This window comes from Loxodonta africana, chromosome 2 (genome assembly GCF_030014295.1).
Source record: "Loxodonta africana isolate mLoxAfr1 chromosome 2, mLoxAfr1.hap2, whole genome shotgun sequence".
Taxonomy (NCBI): domain Eukaryota; kingdom Metazoa; phylum Chordata; class Mammalia; order Proboscidea; family Elephantidae; genus Loxodonta; species Loxodonta africana.
In genome coordinates this window covers 175,825,857-175,831,048 of record NC_087343.1, presented here as the reverse complement: position 1 = coordinate 175,831,048, position 5,192 = coordinate 175,825,857, and the positions used below count along the sequence as shown (strand labels likewise).

The 5,192-nt window shown below is 43.0% G+C and overlaps 1 long non-coding RNA gene across 2 annotated transcripts in view; it reads right to left on the bottom strand.

The window, feature by feature from the left end:
- LOC111751292 (uncharacterized) overlaps window positions 1-5,192 on the bottom strand; it is a 28,619-nt gene extending 23,427 nt beyond the window's left edge. Inside the window, exons 1-2 of one of the 2 annotated variants that reach the window (XR_002786377.2) lie at window positions 3,227-3,542; window positions 2,564-2,685 (exon numbers count right to left, since the gene is read on the bottom strand). This is a non-coding gene — a long non-coding RNA (uncharacterized LOC111751292). Of the gene's footprint in view, window positions 1-2,563 lie in introns of both variants that reach the window. The other variant, XR_010320084.1, reaches the window with a different exon arrangement.

The following is a 5,192-nucleotide window of genomic DNA, read 5'->3' as shown; positions in this document are numbered from 1 at the left end:
CTGAAATAAAAAGTATGAAAGAAATCATGGAGCAAGCACTCAATATTTATGGAACGAATTAATTATAATAGTGTCATAATGGCTAAAACATTTATTGAGAGCTTGCTCTCTGCTGAGCATCATGCTAAGTGCTGTACATGCATTACCTGTTTAATCCTTGCACTGGTCCTGGAAGGGACCCTTAATTATTCCAGTTGTAGAAAATGGGGAACTGAGCCACAGAAATGGTAAGTAACCTGAGCAAGTTTGCATAGCAAGTAAGTGGTGGAGTTAAAGTCTGACTCCAGAGCCTGAGGGTTTCATCGTTCCACTTATCTTCTTCCTATTGAAATGCCTGCATTATTATTTAACCTTTCTTTGAGTATGTTCTGACTCCACACTTAGTAAACCCTTTGAAGGTAGAGGCAGGGTCTCAAGAGTTCTTTGAATTCGTTTCAATGCCTCAACCAATGCCTTCCAACTAGTAAACAATAAATTTTATTGTATTTATTGATGAAAATATTTGTTTCAACCAATCTTAGTGATTTATTAATGAAACTGTTTGTTGAGAAAAGCAGACCCTACAGCAGGCAGGGGAGAACTTTTCAAAAAGGACCACTTAGTGTTAGGCTTTCCTCAGCTATACAGCCACTCTGTGTTGATTCTGCTTCTATCTGGGACACCCTCTCCTGCTTCCCCGGTTCTCCTAGTTTACTCCCCCTGTCCTATAGGCCTCAGTGTAGATGTCTTGTCCTTCAGGAAGTATCCCCTGATCACCCCCAAATTTGGGCTAGAAATTCCTACAGAATTCTGTGGTTGTCTTATCACAGCACTTTCCTCCACTGTATCGTGATCGTCTGTTGACTCTTCTGCCCTGCTAAGCTAAAGCATAAGCTCCTTGAGAACCAGCAGTGCCCTCAGCACCCAGCACGTGACAAACTCTCAATATGTAATTGCTGAATGAATGAAACAGATGTAATGAGAATCCTTCCACCGCACCCCAAACCAATATCAATTCTCTCCAAATCTACAAGGAGCAATGGTGGGACCAAATCAAAACCATTGCTGTCAGTTGATTCTGACTCTTGCAAGCCAAGCCCAGTGCCACAGGACAGAGTAAAACTGTCCCAGAGGGTTTCCGAGGCTGTAATCTTTATGGAAGCAGGCTGCCACATCTTTCTCCCCTGGAGTGGCTGGTAGGTTCAAACCACTGACCTTTTGGCTAACAGCTAAGTGCTTAACCACTGTGTCACCAGGGCTTCTTAATTCAGGCACCAAAAAACCAAAAACCCACTGCTCTTGAGTCGACTCCACTCACAGTGACCCTATAGGACAGAGTAGAACTACCCCATAGGGTTTCCAAGGCTATAAGTCTTTAAAGAAGCAGACTGCCACATCTTTTTCCAGTGGAGCCACTGGTGGTTTCAAACCACCAACCTTTCAGTTCACAGCCTAGGGCTTTAACCACTGTGCCACCAGGGATCCTTAAATGGAAGGACAGTGAACACAAAATTCCCCTACCTTACAGTTTCCCTAAGCAGGACTGGTATTATCTCAGGATAGTAAGAGAGAGATTGATGGAGAGGAGTTGGAAGAGGTAAACAAGGCTACTGAGCTTGTCTACAGGTCAGCCCCAGTTATGTAGGCATTGTGGCCTTGGGCATGTTCTGTATCCTGCCCCAGTTTACCAGAGGAAGTGGGAATCCACTCTGCCTCCTTCATGGGGTCGTTGTAAAGGCTCAATGAGATGCAAAACAGTTAGCACAGTGCCTGGCATATTGTACATTCTCAGTAAATGTCAGATACTGTTATTATTATTAGCATCTAGTGTTGGAGTCTGAGATTTCCCATTTCTACTCACATAGAGTAACTCTGCCAGGCCACTTCAGTGTCATTCACATGTGATTGTGCAACTAATTAAATGTACTGAGATGCTGAGGGCTTGGAAGCAAACTCAGACTCTGGTTGGCAAACCCAGCTGAGCGTAACTGACCACAAGTGTGGCAAGAAGCATCTGGGCTTTGACTCATCTAGAGCCTCAGGTCTCTGGCTCTGGTGTATTTTCTGTCTCCTCAGTACCTCTCCAATTCAATCCACATGGCAGAAAATTAAAATAGTGATAAAGAACCATAAAATTTAGATATCCTTGAAATATTCTCCAATTTTACTCAGCTATAAAGCTTTTCATGATACGAGAGTGGTGAGTAAATTTCCCTCTAATTTTTTCAAGCTGTGAGCAGCAACATGAACAACAAACAACCAAGGTTTGTATATTTAAGAACAAAGTTTGGAATTGTGATCAAATAAATGAACAACAAAGCGCATCTGACGTATTTAATGATAAATCTTATTACTGCACGGTATGGTAATTAGACAAAATGAGAAGTTCACATAATGGCTGCAATTATTTATTCATATTACTAGCATATTGTCAAACCAAACTTTTATGGTTTTTCTCTTTTTATTTTGTTAGCTCTTCTGCATTTATAAAGAGCCTCTGTGCTGACTGCTTTCTCTGATGCTGCTTAAGATTTAAATTGAGTCCTCACTTCACAAAGGCACAATTAGACACAAGTACACTCACACATCAGAAGATAGAGATCTGCATTATTGGGGCTCCTTCTCTGGCTCCGGGCTTCAGCTCCTGAGGCTGCCTGTTTCCCAGCCTGTGATGGCTGAAGCTCCTCCTGCGCTTCTCACTCTCTTCTGAGAGAAGAGGTTCTGAATGAGAAGTTTGTCTAGTCCCAGTTCCCTTTTTTACCCTCATTGCCATTGAGTCAATTCCAACTCATGGCAACCCCATATGGTACAGAGTAGAACTGCTCCATAGGGTTTTCTTGGCTATAATCTTTATAGAAACAGATTACCAGGCCTTTCTTCTGTGATGCCATTACCCAAAACCAAACCCACTGCCATCAAGTTGATTCTGACTCATAGCGACCATATTGGACAGAGTAGAGCTGCCCCATAGAGTTCCCAAGCAGTGCCTGGTGGATTCAAACTGCCAACCTTTTGGTTAGCAGCTGTAGCACTTAAGCACTACACCACCAGGGTTTCCATTAGGTGGGTTCAAACAGCCAACCTTTTGATTAGCAGCTTAGCACAAACTATTTGCACCACTCAGGGACTTCCCTTTTCCATAGTTGGACCTTTAAGTTCATTTGGTTCTGTTAGCTGCTGTAACAAATAGAGCCCCCAAATGGGTAATGGCTCAAACATAATCAAAGCCTATCTTTTGTTCACCTACCAACCAAGGCTGGCATGAGACTTTCCTCCTATCGAGTGATTTGACAACCCGAGGTTCCTTCTATCTTGTGGCTCCACCGTCTGCTTTAGCTTTGTCTTCATGTCTACGTCCAGCAGGAAGAAGGGAAGTGTGTGGAAGTGATCCACAAGCCTCTTAAAAACCTTGGCCTAGAAATTGTACCCATCGCTGTCCTTAAAATTCGGCTACATGCCCACACTCAACTTCAAGGGAGGCTCAGAAAGGAAGTCAAACTGTGCGCTCAGGAAGAAGAGGAAGCAGGTTTTGGGGTACAGCTCCCAGCTTCTCGCCTATTCCCAAATCAAAGAGAATAGGAGGAGGTAGGGTTGAGAAGCCACATGCAGAACAGGGGGCAGGACAGAAGAGAATGAGATGAGATATTGGAGGAAATATCAAAACCAAAACCAAAACCGAAGCTGTATAGTTCATTATTGGGACAATTAGGGAAATAAGAATATGGTATAACAGCATTACATTAATGCTTAATTTCCTAAGCATGATAATTGTGGTTTTAGAGAGGATGGCCTTATTTTTAGGAGATGCCAAAATATTTGGGGATGAAATGCCATGATGGTTGCAACTTACTCTCAAATGCTCCCCCAAGTGTACATATACCCACAGGTACACATATATGGAGAGAGAAAGAAAGTGTGAGAGAACATGCAAATGTGGCAAAAATGTTAACCATCAGTGAATTCTCATGAAAAAAAAAAATTTTTTTTTTTAATTTTTTTATACATAAGGAGCAAAGGTCTCTAAGTGTGACATAGCCTGGTGTGTGCTGAAAACAAGAAGCCGGTCTGGGCATCAAATGACCAAGAGAGAGAAGGAAATCAAGCCAGAGGGCATAAAGATCAGAACAGGCTTGTGTGGCCCAAGGCTGGACTTCCTGCAGACTGCAGAGAGCCCTGTAAGGGCAGTGCAGGGACAAGGTCTGATGAGTCCTTTCAGTAACATGTGTTCAGGGCAGATTTGAGGGGAACAAGGCTGGAGGAAAGGGAAACAGTTTCATTCATTCAACAATTATTTGTACTTCTAAGTGTGAACCTGTGCTAGAGGCTAGAAATACTCAGCACCTGGAAGAGAGTGGAGATATACATCAAGTAACAGTTCCATGAACAAACTCAACATTATAGCGGTGACAAGAGCTAGGAGAGATTCACGGTGCCCACTAGGAGCCCATGATGGCCATATTTGATCTGGTCAGAGAAGGCATCCCAGGAAAAACAGGGTTTGGGCTAAGATTCAAATGATGAATAAGTTATTTAGGGAAGACCACGCCAGGCAGGAGTCCCTGGGTGGCACAAATGATTAAGCACTCAACTACTAATTGAAAGGTTGGCGGTTCGAACCCACCCAGGTGTGCCTCAGAAGAAAGACCCGACGATCTGCTTCCAAAAGGTCACAGCCTTGAAAGCCCTATGGAGCCGTTCTACTCTGCACACACGGGGTCGCCATGAGTTGGAATAGACTTAACAGCAACTAACAACAATAACAATGTGCCAGATAGAGAGACAGTTAAAGGCTCTTTGGTCAGAAGAAATGTGCATGTTTAAGTAATACAGACAGACCAGCGTAGCTGGGCAGCAGAAAGTGAAGAAAAGTATGCAAGATGATATCAGAGATACAAACAAGGACCAACCCTCATAGGGTTCATAAGCCATGTTTGTGGATTTTGGCCTTTATCCCACATACACTGGGGAGCTACAGATAGCTCACAAATATGTGAGTGTTGGGAAGCTGGTGAGTGGCATAATCCCTCTGGCTGTACAGTGGAGAGTGGATTATGGTATAAAGTTTGGGAGGCTAGTTAAGAGGCTGCTGCAGTCATCCCAAGAGAGATGAAAAAAAGGGAATAGCATCAAGAAATATTTAGATCATAAAATTAGCAAAATTTGGTATTTGATTTAAGTAGTTAAGAACCATTTACTGCTAACCAAAGTGCTGG